Source organism: Gavialis gangeticus, unplaced genomic scaffold, assembly GCF_001723915.1.
Source record: "Gavialis gangeticus isolate Ggan-Ray unplaced genomic scaffold, GavGan_comp1, whole genome shotgun sequence".
In the NCBI taxonomy this organism is placed as follows: Eukaryota; Metazoa; Chordata; order Crocodylia; family Gavialidae; genus Gavialis; species Gavialis gangeticus.
In genome coordinates this window covers 43,748,968-43,763,985 of record NW_017728998.1, presented here as the reverse complement: position 1 = coordinate 43,763,985, position 15,018 = coordinate 43,748,968, and the positions used below count along the sequence as shown (strand labels likewise).

The following is a 15,018-nucleotide window of genomic DNA, read 5'->3' as shown; positions in this document are numbered from 1 at the left end:
AAAAAAAAAAAAAAAAAAAAAGCAGATTGCAGCAACCTTTTTTAATTAGAAGAAAGTTAGACAGGGAAACTTGTTACCCAGCTGGATGATGTCTGGCTAGGAGCTGTCTGTTTCCATGAATTGGGCTAGTGTGTAGAAGAGGAACTCTCTTGACTGCTTCCAACTCCATGTCACAGCCACAGTAGCTGGGTAACAGCTGAGGCTTGCATGAACTTGTAGGATTTGGGTCAAGGTCAAGATATGAACTGATCTGAGAAATGAAGAGACTTTTTAGAGGGTGTTGATTTGGATCATAAAATATAAAGCAGAGGCCTGTCATTCCTGGGGAACTTGAGGGAAAGTGTTCTGCAGCTGCGTACAATCACTATGATTCATGCTAGTGGACCAGCTTTCAATACCCTGTTTGGAAAGGGGCTCTTTGCAGGGACCCTTATTGACTTCAGTAAACAGGAAGGAGAAGAGAGGCCTGCCTTATTTTTTCTGACGATGGGCTAAGAAGAGGCTAGAGCTTTGATGCCCAGGAGGAAGCAGAGAGAATGAAACCACTTGCCTATTTGAGAAAACTGGGGAGCCAGTAAGGCCCTGCTACAGGAAACTTGTCAGGCTGAGGGAAGAGATGAGGCTTCCCTCCCCCCCTTACTGATCTTCACTCTTGGGCCATTACAGTGGCCAGGCTTTAGGGCAGAAAGTTTGCTTTCCCAGCAAGACTGTATCCCTGACGTAGCTTTGGCTAGCTACAGAGAATGAGGTGGGAGTCCTCCTTCCCAGCAGTCATTTCAGGGTTATGTCTCCTTGTGTTTCCTGGAATACTGTAGTCTGGGACCTTTTCCCAATCCTCCATCCTCTTTCCCTTCCAAACATTGTTACTATTCTTGAGAATCTCCTAGTATATCTTGGGACAAATGCCTCCTTTTCAGGAAGGCTTTTGATTATGGACTGAAGCATGGGCAGAAGAGAATGAAGTTCAAAGCAAGACTTGCACTTCTACTCTTTTCTCCCTCCCGCAGATCCTAGGGGCTGCTGCTCTCAGTTGCACTGAATCTGTTTAATGTCCTCTAATGCAGCATGTTGCCAGCTATGCTACTGTTTATTTAGATAATCAAGGCATTTGTGTTTGGCAGTCAGCAAGGTCTGGTTGTTGAAGTGTGTGGGGTAAGGACTTGGGATTCTTGAGACCTACTCTCAGTTGCCTTGTTATGTAACATGATCCAAACACTTCATCTTTCTCTGTTTCTTTCTTTCTTTTTCTCTTTTAAAAAGAAGATTCTGTAAGGTCCTAGGAAAGTTACCATATGAAAGCAGTTTTTTTGTTCTGCAGTAGAATATCACAAATTTTTACCAAAAGATGGTCATGTCTTTTCAGGAAAGGCTTTATTTCAAAGACTCTTGTCATGAGAGCTAAGGCTTCATTAGACAAAATGCACCATGGTGTACCCTTGGTAACATTTAGTCAGCTGTTAACATAGTGAACAATTACATCCAAACTCTCAAAATACACTTTTGAGAGGCAGAATCTGTACCTCTTAATGTGTGTTCAATTACTGCATTTTGCAAATTTAGTAAGTAAAACCTCATGGGTCTCCCAGTCATTATTTTGAATTGGCAAAGTTCTGCTGAGTTAACACTACTGCCCTCTAAAATGTGGAGGCAAATGGCTGTGCTGATTGGGAAATTCTGCAATCACTAAAGGTTTCTTCAGTGTGTGTTGTGGGGTCCTATGAAATATTGTGGCTCTGCTCTGAAACTTTGAACAGCTTATTGTCATTGTTACATATGAGCCAATAGCCTTTTCCTTGGGGTGTTGCTTCCTGTGCTGCTAAGTAAAAGTGTAGAGCATTAACCTTTTTGAAAGCTAGTTTGAAATGATTAACCCTCTTCCTGTCACATTCATGCTGCAGATTTGAGGAGTGTTTATGTTTTGGGAGGAGGAGAGGAGGAAGAAAAGACGCACACAAGTATTGCTGAAATTTCTCATAGCCTTTCATCTTCATTGGAGAAAGAAACATTCAATACCTCTTACTAGGTGTTCTGCTTTTGATGACCCCCCCCCCCACCACTTGGAATCAAATGGCTTTATTAGCCACAGTGGAAAGGCTGAAACAGCAAATCTTTGGTAAATGTAGAGGAACTCTGACATTCGCTTGTGTGACTTTCTCATCCATTTGTTAGGATGACTTGAGTATGGAAGTCAGGGATTTGCTAACATGCTGAGCTATATTGGAAGTGAGTGTATTTTGATCCCCAAAGGGTGTTGGTCCTTTGTTATAATTTGCTTTAACTGGGTAGTTGATGTGAGAGGAGCCTTTTGGGCTTCCAGGGATTATGGTTTATTGCCTGGCAGATATAGAGACTGGCCACTAGCTATTACCTGCTGCTTCATTTCTGAACAACAGGAAAAACCCTCTAGCATAGAGAACACTCTGAAAAGAGAGAAGAGGATTGTATGACAAGCATCATGGAATAGGGAGAAGGTGGGGGAAGGACATGTCATTGGATTCATTCTTTTGGGCTTCCGAGGAATGGCCAGGAGACTTAAGTTTGCAGTTACAGACCAAGCCATACTTTCAACTTGCAATTTGGGGCAGTTCCAAGCTCCCTGGATATTGTGCTTGAGCATACAAAGGAAGTAGCATATTCTAAAGCTCTCTCCTTGTACATCATCGCTTACTTTTATGAAGATCTTGTATTGCAGCTGTGCAAAAAGACAACAGAAGAGATGAAGACCCATTCTGGCTCACTCTCCACATCCTTGTTCGATGAGACAAGCTAGCCCCAAACAGCTTATAAGAGGAATGGCTTTCTGAAGGGGCTCAGTCTCTTCAGAAAGAAGAGACTGGGGGAGGGAGGGATTGGGGCTGGGACAAGGTGCCCAGCCAGGATGGGGGAAGGGGACAGGGGGTGCAGGATGTGGGTGCAACAGCTCTCGGAGTAGGGGCTCTGCCCTGCTGCTGCTTGCTGAGCTGGGGCGTGGCTCGCTCCGGACAAGGGGGCAAGTGGCACCAGTGCATAGCCCCTGCTCCCAGCGCTGCCATACCCACCACCCACCCATGTTCCCCTGTGTTGGGTGGCAAGAGGCAGCAGCACCCGTCTCCCAGCTCCGGGTGGCAAGAGGCAGCAGCACCCGTCCCCCAGCTCCGGGTGGCAAGAGGCAGCAGCACCCGTCCCCCAGCTCCAGCTGGCAAGCGGCAGCAGCGCAGTTCCCACTCCCAGCTCTAGTAGTGGGGGCTCTGCTCTGCTGCTGCTTGCCCAGCCGGCATGGGGTGGGAAGGAAGCACGGGATGTGGGTGCGACAGCGCTGGTAGCGGGGGCTACGCCTAGCTGCCTGCCGCTTGCACAGCCAGCACAGTGGAGGGGGCACAACGCAGGTGCGGCTTGTTTTGGGCGGAAGAGGGCAAGTGGCAGCAGGGCATAGCCCCTGCTTCCAGCCCTGCTGCACCCACATCAGCGCTGGGAGCAGGGATTCTGCCCTGCTGCCACTTGTCAACCAGCACCCCTGGTGGGGGGGTGGTGTGGCATGGCATAGCACGGGATGCAGGTGTGGCGGCACTGGGAGTGGGGCCTATGCCCTGCTGCCACTTGCTCCCTTCTGCCCAGAGTCAGCTGCACCTGCATTATGCCCCCCTGTGCCAGCAGGGCAAGCAGCAACAGGGCAGAGCCCCCGTTCCCACTGATTCCTTGCCTGCATCCCATGCTCCCCTGCCCCCCTCCCCAACTAATGTTCCCTCCTCGCCTCAGGTGGGTAGCTTGTCCCAGTCCCAGCCCTGATCCCTCCCTCTCCTGTGCCCCTTCCCTCCCTGCAACCCCAACAGACTTACCAGCTGGAGGCAGCTGTCAGCTGCTTGTTTAGTCTATGGCCAAATCTCCGAAGTAGGGCCAAATCTTTTGGATCTGATTCAGCCAAATCGAAATGGGACAGTGATTCGAATCTCTGAATCGAATCACTGTCCTCCAAATCGTCTGAATCCGAAGTGAATACTTGCCGCTTCACATAAGCCTACTATAAAGGTTTCACTTTATTAATATGGCATTGTGGGGGGAGAGGAATGTGTCTCGTTTGTTCATTTTGAATCAATCAAATGCATGCATCATCGGAGTGAAGACACTGCAACTGGCCAGGGAAGACCTGAAGCCTCACGAGGAAAAGATACTGCTAAAAGTTTTTAAACTTAGATCAACAAGTTATATGCTGGAATCCATGGGGAATCCCCATCTTGAAAAAGTAGCTTTTTTTTATATGTTTTGTATGCCAAATCAGACAGGCATGGGTGACCTCTCGTAATGGGCAAGGAGGAGAGGGGAACCTATAGGTTAGCACAAGATAAAACTAGTTAGCCTCTGGTTGTGTCTAACAGTTTTAATTTTTTTCCCTGAAATGGTTTTGTACCAGTTCTCTTTTATTGCTGTTGAGTCAAAAATCTTGGATCGTGAAGGCTTAAAATTAGCTGGTGAGCTTAACTCACCTGCTTGTGCACACGCACAAGACTAGATCAGTGTTGTCAAAAGTAGCTCAAGATTTGCCTCTCCTTAATGTACTCTGTGTGTGGTCCTTATCTGCGTTTACATCCATGTAACATCACTACAATTGGTGGAGTTATTCTTGACTTACGTTGGTACAAGAGAAATCAGAATTGGGTCTGAAATCTGGTTTTATTTATTTATTCCTTTCTCCCAACCCACCACCCCCATATCCCTCAGTGCTCTTGTCAGGTAGTCTTACAGATCAAAATACTGAGAGGTAGAATAATTTGGCCCCAAGAATAGCAGATTAGAATTGACCATTTTAAAATTGTCCTGTTTGCATCTGTAGAAGATGCAGACTTGCAAGGGGGGTGGGAAGGAGACCACACGCTTCCTGCTCTAACACAAAATAGTCGTCACATTCTTCATTGTATTAGACTGTGTACATGAAGGTGACATTCTGTGGTAATTCTGATCTCTCCTGGGCTCATATTGTGTCTAATGGAAGATGCTTCTCCTAAGAAAAATCCCAGAGCAGATTTCTGCAGTGGTTTTTGGGCTGGCCTTGTCTACATTTCTGAGGCCAGGTAAATCCGGAGCCTCACTGTCTCTCTGGTGTGTGACTGTCATGCATATAAAGCAGTCTACTGTCCTTTTGGGGCAGTTTGTGTTTGTCAGACTTGTGATAGGGCATCAAAGGAGCAAGAGTGACCAACCCCAGCTTTTGGCATTTGCCTCAAGGGAGTTTCAATGGCTGACAGCTCCTTTGTCCTTTTCAGTCTTCATTTGGACTGGTCCCTTGCCTATGGTAGTGCTGGGAACTCATCCAAGAGGGTCCCTTTCCTGCCGCAGGCTAGTCTGGCTGGTCTCAAATAGTCCCTACCCATCCCCCCCATCTACCCCTTAAGTTTAATTTGCTTAAAAGGCTCTTCCTGCAATATGGAACTTCTCTTTTACAAAGGCAGCCATGAAGCTTGGTGGTCCAGCCTGATGCTTGGGGTGCAGCTGCACGGAAGTTGGTGCTTTTAGTGAATCTGTTCTCTAAAAATATAAGGCCTCAGCCAGCATTTCCCTTGGGCAAAACAAAACAGCTTCCTGAGCTACTCAGCTGTGTACAGAGGAGGATGGGGCCTACAGTTTGCAGAGGTGAAAGTGCTAGAGAAAATAGTTCTCCAGAAATTTAGTTTCTGAGTTTCTGGGAGTTCACAGAGCCAGCAATGTGAGTGGGAGTTGTGCTCAGTGCCTGAGGCCATGGCTTGGAAAACTTTTTGGGCCTGGAGCACAGAGAGGAGCTAGCTGCCAATGCAGAGTGCCTCCATGCTCAGGAGCCAGTGGCCTGGTTTTAACAGCTATGCAAAGCACTGCTCATCATTTGTGACTTGGAGAGAGTAGTGTGTGATGTGCCTGTAATGGGAGGCTTGGAGTATACAGCCACTGAATAGAGCTGGGTGAAATGCAAGTGATATGGAGAGAGCTGTGATGGAAAAGGGAGGATTTCTAGACCCATTAATAGACAATAAAAGAATCCAGAAGGCTTGTTGCATCTTGCTAAATATCTTTTCCCACAGGAGTTAATAATTCAGAGATTTCCAGAGAAGCAACCCTGCCCCCCCATCTCTCTGCAGGAAAAAACCCCCCAAACCTGTGCAGTGATCGCTCCCTAAAATCACTCAGAAAAGTACCTTGTCTTCATGCAAAGAAGCTTAGTCAGGCCTTTCTGAGAGGCTTGCATTATCCAATCCATGAAACATCTCCTCTGTGCCAAAGTTTCATCAGGACAAGTTCTCTAGGCCTAGGAGAATAATGAGGTGTACTTGGTAGAAAACTTGCAGGCACAGCAAAAAGGTGGAAGCTTAGTTCTGAACATAAGGGAACTCTCAGAATAGCCCTTTGGTTCTTGTCTTACCTGTGCCCAATCTGTCTCCTGCTCACCTTGGCTTGATTTACTGCTGGTGACAGAGAAATTACCTGTGTTTTGTTTCATAAATTGAATATATGGAGACAGGCTTGCAGTTGGGGTCTCTGTAGAGGGAATAAAAATTTGAATCCCACAATGTTGTTATCACAGTCCCTGTTCTGACTGTTAAAGAATGTGTTGTTCTGGATTTGATGGTCATGTTAAGTCATGAGATTGCTTTGTAAACAGCTCACGCAGAGTCACTGGCAGATATCCTGACTTTATATTTTGACCCTATGGTGTACAAGATTAAGATGATATTATGGAAATCTTTGCCCTGTTGCAAAATTAGTAGCAATTGCAGAAATTTCCAAAGGCCGCATTCTGTATTTTTTGCTCTACCGTTTACTGCTTCCATACCATGGCTATTTCAGTTGTATAAACTACAGATTCATGTGAGTTTTGTACCCTAAACACGGTAAGTAGGAACAGATCCTTCAGCAGTGTGGAGGATAAATGCAGAAGAAAAATTTAGTTAAATGGAATGTAGAAGTCTATCTGGCTACCAACAAAGGATAGTAATGGATAATGGCAGGGTATCTTAAGAGGCTGGTCGTCCATGGAACACAACAGAGGTAGAACAGGGTTGCTGTGCTGTGCTGTGGCAGGAAGGGATGTAGAAGGTTAATTCTTTGTCTTTCATCTTTGTAGATACGGTTTTGTTGTTTCCTTGGACCCACTTCTATACATCCATGTACCACTCCAACCAGTGTAACTGCTGTTGAATCAGGAGGAGGTTTAAGGTAGAACTGAAGTGAATTACCTGAGTTTTGGCAGAAGGAGGTGAGGGCTGGGGTGGCACAGCTGGGGCTGTGCAAAATGTAGGCGAAGGGATGTTTGTAGAGTTCTGTCTGAGCCCAGGACTCTGAGAGCAAGAGTAATTAGCAGAGCTATCTGCTGGGAGCTTTCACACTGAGAGTCATCCTTTCTTCAGTTAGCTTTATGATCTTCTGCTTTGAAGAATATTAAAATATGCCAAATAGAGCCTGGAGATACTGAAGGCTATACAGGTAGCTCTAAAGACAAAAGCTAAGGCAGGGATTTCCAACCAGGGTGCTGTGGGGTGCCACATGATGTTAATAGCATTAGATGTGAAAACAAGATTCATAAAATAAACCCTGAGATTTCAAATAGGAATCCATTGTATTTAACATGCTGACCCACTGTGGTCTTTCTGAGTTCTTTGCAACAGAAAAAGTACAGTGGAGTTGCATCATATGTGCATTTAACTTACGCGAATTCAACTATATGTGCTTGGCGTATAGCTGAATAACTATTTAAATAGTGTGGATGATTTCACCCGCCATTCTGCTCAATGAGTGAGCAGTTCCCTCTGCTGTTCCCTCGTGTTTTTTCTCGTGCTGCGCCTCACATACGTACACATCACGGGCGGGGCTTCCCGGTCCCTCCTCTCGCTGTTCCTGGGACAGTATATTTTGACTATACACGATTTTCACCTTACGCGCTGACTTCAGAACGTAACCCCCCCCATAAGATGCAACTCTGCTGTATTCTTATTTTCCCATAGTCAAAAGACTAGTTAAAACTAAGAGCCAGCATTTTCTGGGGAGTGCCTTAAGCCTAAAGAGTAGTGCCTTGGGTCTAACAAGGGGTGCTTTGTGTCTAGAAAGGTTGAGTACCACTGGGCTAATGGATACAAGCTATTGCATTAGGCACTTGGCCTGATTCTTCTTTTTGTTTTTGATTCCCCAACTCTGGTCTCAGTTTTTGAGACCAGAGGTAGTTTGCACATTAGCCTGAAGTCAGGCAGAGGACAGGGTAGAGTTGTACCTTTATACACCAGTTAAATCAGAGATGCGTAAGCTTTTGTAAGTAACAGCTTATGTCATCAGATGCTGTGAAGGGACTGCTAGCTTTGTCACCCCATCTCACATAGGTATGTGTACACCTCTGAGCTGAAGGGGGTGCATGCAAGTGGAACAGGTCAGTAGCTTCAGTGCAATTGCCACTGGCTTCTGGACAGCCCACATGCTTGTCCACTTGTTTTGAAATCTAACTGGCTCTTGGGACATAATCTTTTTTGCAAGCTTGGGGCCTTAAAGCGGAGATGGCCTGTGGCTTGCTTGCTGTGCTCCTGCTTCTAGCTAGTTTTGTGGTTTCCCCTGACCTGTGACTAGAACAGCTAATGGTAGAATTTCTAGTTTAATTCTTACAGTATATGCCCTTCTCTGTGCAAAACCTGTGATCAAGGTGAGAGTGCCTGCTTTGTACTAAGAGCTCACGAGAATTTCAAAGGCACGTGTGTAGATACTAACACCAATGGAGAGTTGGTGAGAATTAGCTGTAGAATGCTATTTATGCCTTTAAAAATCTTCCTTTTATTCACATGCTAGCATGGTGGGGAGCAGGATCGCAGTTTATTTCAGAATTCATCATCAAGTCACCACACTGATTTGGTTCCTTTCTTTGCATGTGTACCTGCTTGCTGTCATGCTGCCAGACGTGGGCATTGTGTGTGGCTCAGTGCCAAGATGTTTGGGAGGTTCATGGTGCGTGTCTGAAGTGAAGAACTCCTACTGTTGGGCCTACCTGTTTCATTGCAGAGGTGCTCTGCTGGGGTGGGATGAGCTAGGTAAATTTCTGCTTCATGGAATGCCATGCTGCCTGGAACAAACTGGGGTTAGGGTTGACATTTCAGAGCTTTTCACGTTTCCCTTTCTTTTGTGTCTGGTGGTATCAAAAAAACATCTATCTCCTCTCTTTGTATTAGCTTATCTCCTGTACCATAAAGACTGATTGAGTTCTGCCCTTGGTATTTCCAGTATCTGTTTCTCAGGTGGTTACCCTTGCTACTTGCCATCTCCCAATGATGGTGGCTTTAAAATCTTAGCTCATTGAGTTTAGAGCCTATCAGTACTGGTATAGGCTGGCGCAATCTTTGGGTATGCCACTGTTGAATGAACAAATAAGGAGCATTTGTTTTAAAGAAACAAAAACCTTCTATCTTCTAATAAATGCCTGCTAGCAACTAACCTTTTTGCCTTTAGGTGTAGTTTGGGGACCAGAGGGATGTTTGGCTAGGGGGAAACATGAGTGGTATATATACATGGCAAGATGATATGGGTCTAATGCAGAGGTGTGCTGATGTATCAGTTGCCTAGCGCAGTGGTCTCCAAAGTGGGGTACGTGCAAGACGATCCATTGGGGTGCGGGAAGAAAATATTAGCACTTCTATTTATATGTATATTTATATAAAATACATATATCGGGGGCGCATGCTCAAAAATTTTTTACTGATAGGGGTGCACGATCAAAAAAGTTTGGAGACCACTGGCCTAGTGGATCAGCACTGATAAAAGGGGGAATGACATTATCGGCTTTTTTTGGCTGTTGCAGCTGATAATGTTTACCAATAATTATGCCTTCTGACCAGGGCCCTGGACACCTGGGTTTTCTCTCCCCCGTGGGGCCTGGGGTCCTGGATGCATGGGATCCCTCAGGAAATATCAAGTTTCCCCTTGCAGGGGGGAAGCATTCTATCCTGCAAGGGGTCCTGCCTGTGGCTGCTGGGAGTGAGACGCAGGTTGTGTCCCATGTATGTGTGCGGTTGCATGCATACCCGTTGCCAGGAATACAGCTGGGTAGCATGGAGAGCAGCTCCCTGTAGGTAAGTGTGTGGAGGGGAAGGGGTGGGGGGATGACGCACAGATTGAGGTCCCCACAGTAAAGGAGGGAGTGGGGCTGGAGCTGGGGCTGTTGTCCATCCAGGGCGGTGCATGGGAGCTTGGGTGGGGGATGGGACAGAGCCATGGGAGGCTCATCCAGGAGGTGTGGGGTTGCTTCCTCCCCTCCACTGTCAGGGAAGGCATGGAGGGGGCATATACCCCTTCCCCCCAGTTTTGTGCATGGCATGGATGCAGGGTGCTCGCTTTGGGCTCGGCGCTCTGCTCTGCTGCCTTTCCTTCAGGAGCCCTGTGCCAGCTGTGCACCCCCTGCCTGCTGGGCACCAGTGGGGGGCAGCGGGTCATGCCCCTGTTGCTGGGCAGGCAGGGGGTGCGGAACCAGCTCGGGGCTCCCAGGGCAGAGGCAGCAGGGCAGAGAGCCCCGAGCTCACAGCAGGCAGCCTGCATCTGCCCTCACTCTGCTCAGCTCAGCTCTACTTTGATTAGCTTTGCTCTGCTTAAAAGCGTCCCCACGCTTAAAAATGGTGGTGCTTGAACTAAAGTTCATTTGAGCTTTAGTTCAAGCACCCTTGCTGCCATTTTTAAGCGCATGGACACTGATACATATGACACAGGAGGCTGCTGGATCATGTTTAAAAAAAAAAAAAAGTTTATTTATGTCAGTACTTTAAAATGCAAGGCATTGTAAATAAATTGGTTATCGGGTTGGCATCAGCCAATATAGTAGTCTAATAATCAGCTATTGGTATCAGCCAAGAAGATCTTTATTGGTGCTTCCCTAGTCTAATACTGATTCCTCAAGCATTTAACAAACAATTGGATGCTGAGGAGGTTCTTGCTCACAGATATCATGCTGTGGTGAAATCTCTATAACAGCAGCATCTCTTTCTGACTCTTTTGGGTGGCGGCATGGAAGGGAATGCTAGCTGCAGCTCTGGGTGGAGGCATTGCAGTGCACTGAGTATGGGGGAGGCAGAGGGGAAGAGACAGGAAGTAACTTCATTACAGAGAAGGGCAGTGTGTTGCCAGTGACTGATGTGCAAAATGTTGGTTTAGTAGCTGTGAGCGTTGCTTGAAAAATAACAGTAAGTGTACCTTACAAGTAAGTGTTGCGTTGGCTGCATAACCAGGCAGCTGCTGATAGTTATTCAAGGCAGCATCTCCTTGCTTTCAGATTGGCTGACTCTTGTGTAGGTGGGATCCTGTCGCTTTCAGAGGGATTGTTCCTCTGAACCCGCCTGTGAGAAGCAGTGCTTCGTATTTCTGATGCTTCAGTTTTCCACTTCTCAAAAAGATAGATATATCTATCAAAGCCACCTCCAGCAGCCTTACTCATGCCGAAGAAAGCAAGCAGGAAATACACAAGACAGCGCTGGTCCAAAGAGAATGAGTCAGAATGGCTCCATCGTATTGCAGAGATGAAACCATATCAGAAATGCTGAAGAGTGTAGGGGGAGATTACCACTGAAAACAGAACAGCCATGTTCAAGGGCAGGATCTGCAAGGCAGGGTATTTCTCCTTTATCTAACCTTCTGAGACATGGCTAGGTGGTTGTGTTTCTGTAGTAACCAGACTGCAGCAGAGCATTTCCTGGTGCAACTCATGCTCTTCCTCCATCCCACACGCTTGTATGGCAGCAAGGCCATAGATCAGCACTTCTTTGGCAAGTCTCACATACCTTCTCAGCTGTGGAGCTAAGGTGCCAGAGGCACCTTCCATGTTATTTTGGCTCTGTTGTTTAGAGCAGCCAACAGGCAGTTTTCCATCTTCAACCCACTTAAAACTGTTTTTTCACCTGTAGACCTCTTTCAAGGTGTATGAAGTCTACCTGCTGCATGAAGGCAAGGTTTTGAGAGCTTGTGACAGATCAGAGTGCAAGCAAGCTTTCTCGATTCATGGGCATTGTTTCTCTCAATTCTGATCTATGGCCCTCCTTGCTCTTCTCATCCTGACCCAACCACTCACTACTGCACCAGAGCTGGGCTCTTTGAATAGTTCTGGCAATGTACCTCAACCATGACCTGTGCCAGCACTAGGCAGTTGGGGATGTGGACAGATGCAACGATTATATTGGTATCAAGTGATAACCAATATAAAATGCTCCAGCATAGCTATTATTTCAGCATATTCCTGTAATGGTGTACAGGGAGATAAGCTGCTGTAGTGTTAACCCCGTTTCATTCAGCTTTAAATTAGTGATTTAGCATACTTGTATGATTATAGAAGCATGCAGATGTTGACCAGTTATGTTGTAAGTGGCAACTTTCTCACCCTTTAAAAAAATAGTTAGAAGTTATGTTGACCTCTTTACAGCATGGCACTTGCCACAGGGCTGGCACTGGGGAATTTCTTGTCTGGCAAAAGCAGCCTTATACCGAGGGAGCAGGAACATCAGAGTAGTACATCAAGCACAAGGCTGAGCATGTGGCGTAGTTGCCTGCTGTATGTGCTTAGCTTCCCTTTGTTCTTTCTGTCTCCGCAGACAGACTGACGGTTGGAACGGGGAGCCACTTGAAACTGAATCTTCTTCTGTGGTAAAGACATCTTGTGTTTGCCTTGGCCAGCTGCATAGTACTGTTGTGCAGCATTGCTCCCTGCTTAGGGTGTGGATGGTTTAAGCCACCAGCGTGCACTAGATGCCTCAGCATTTTTGAGTTAAAGTGCCATAGCACTGCTGCTTTCTGTACACAAGCTTTATGGGGGAAAATACCATCCTAAGGCAACTAGCTGCTGGCCAGTGCTTTTGTTGAACTGAATCTGGGGTCCTGGTTTGGTAATGTCTATGTGTCCTATGAAAAGGGTATAACTGTATGAGGAAGATGTGTGGATTTACCATGGTGTTCTTCCACATTCTGAAGAGAGTGATGCTGGGCGGTGAGGGATGCATGGAAATGTACAGGGTTTGGGAGTGAAGGAAGACAAGATTAGGAACAAAGGCAGAATTTACTGTTGCATACAAGTTTTTTTTTAAATTGGGGTGACATACTTGGGATGCCCAAGTCAGTTCTATAAATGATACAAAGTGGCATTTCTGAGTCTGTCTGCAAGGGGCTGTGGCTCAACCCTGCATTTGTAGTCTGGTTTCTTAAGTTCCTGCTCTGTAAAGTATAGGTTTCTCTAAGACTGTCATCTAGGAGGATCAGTCCCTAAGTACGATGCTTCCTGGCAGCAGGTAGAATTTGCTTTGCTGCCCCTGTAATGCCTCTGCAATGGAGTGTGGCAGTTTGTTAAGAGCAGAGGGCGTTTGTACACATGCTTGCACTGCAGCACCAGGCATTTTTAAAATTGCCTAGTGTTGCAGCGCATGCATTCGTATAAACAGCAAAATGCGTGTCAGCACTGAGAAAATGGCGGTGATGGGCTTTTGAACTAAAACACATCGAAGGTGTGTTAATTCAAAAGCACATTGTCACCATTTTCTGTGCGCTGACCTGCATTTCGCTGCTTATACAATTGTATGTGATGCAGTGCAGTGCGCAGCAGCTAATGTGCAGAAAAGACTCAACAATGTATGTGTATCAATGCCCAGAATGGTGCTCTACCTTACTTCAGCACAGGAAGTGAGGACTAGATGATGTGTTCCATTCCATGGCTGTCCATCAATGGAAGGAGGGAGAACTGTTCACGTCAGAAGAGATTTTAAGGAGTGTTACAACGTCACTGTACATGCCAGTGTTATGTGTGGGGTTTTGATTAGTTGATCTCTGACATTTTGCAATTTTAAACCAAGACAAAACAATAGCAAAAGATCACAAAACCTATGCAACTGCAGTAACCTCCCTTGAGAAGTTGGTATGGCACTCATTTGAATTGGAGTGCATTGCAATGTGTTTTGTCCCGTTTTCATGAATGTGCTGCAACTTGGCTTGATCCAAGCTTCAGCTGCTTTCTGTGTGCCTGGGATTCCATTGGAACTTTTAAAGGGACACCAAATAATTGAAGTTGCCAGGCCCCTAAATTTGAATATAACCTAAATGTAAAACAACATGCCCTATTCCTTCTCGATCCTGAAAAACACAGAACCCCACACACTGCCAGGTTGACACAGCTCCTGCCCCAAATACCCATCCATATGCATCAACATGCGTGGCATGCCTTCCTTCTACTCTCTTCTGGGAGCTCCCAGTTACAAGCCTGCTGTCTTGCAGATTGACCAAAGTGTAGCAAGTAAGCTTAATTGTGGGACCAGTTACCTTGCTAGTATATCCCTTAAGGTTTCAAGTATTTAGCTGCCTCTTCAAAGGAGCCATGCTTCTTCCTGTCTCTCATTTGTGGGCTGCTGCTAAGTGATGCAGTGCCCTCCTTGGTGTTCCATGGGGACCTGGGCTCCCTCTAAAGACTCTTAACATGTAACTGTGGTCTTTCTCAAGAAACAAAATGCCACTGAGGTGGGGAAGGGCTGCTGAAAAGGTGCATCTAATGCAAGGGCAGGCAGTTATTTCGGGCGGTGGGTTGCTTACCCAGTTTTGGCAGGCTGTCGAGGGCCACATGGGTAGCCCCACCACTTGACAGGTGCCCCGCCCCCTGGTCATCGTCTTGGGACCAGTGTCCCAATGTCTTGGGACCAGTGTCCCAGGACCAGCAGTGGTGGGGCCCAAAGCGGGGTACAGGCTGGCAGGGGTTTGTGGAGCTCGGCTGGGCTGCACCAGCAGGAAGAGGGGGGAACTGGCCTGGCTCCATAGAGTCCTGCCGGCTGGGCCCCCGCGCTCCTGCCACCCTGCTCTGGGCCCTGCCGGCACTGGCCCCGGGACATCAGTGCGTACCCCATGCTCCCATTGGCTCCTGTACCTGCTCACTCCCAGTAGTCCCCAGCCCTGCGGTAGAGGCGGGGGGCAGCGCGCAGCCCCACCCCCTGCTCGCTGGCAGGGAAGCTGGTGCAGAGTGCTGGGAAAAGTGGCCCCTCGCCCGCCCTGTGGCCAGCGCTCCCTGCTGCAGGCACTTGCAGCCCATGCAGGACT

The 15,018-nt window shown here is 47.0% G+C and overlaps 1 protein-coding gene across 1 annotated transcript in view; it reads left to right on the top strand.

Moving 5' to 3' along the window:
* ZNRF1 (zinc and ring finger 1) overlaps positions 1-15,018 on the top strand; it is a 151,740-nt gene that overhangs the window by 641 nt on the left and 136,081 nt on the right. The gene's annotated exons all lie outside the window — the stretch shown is intronic.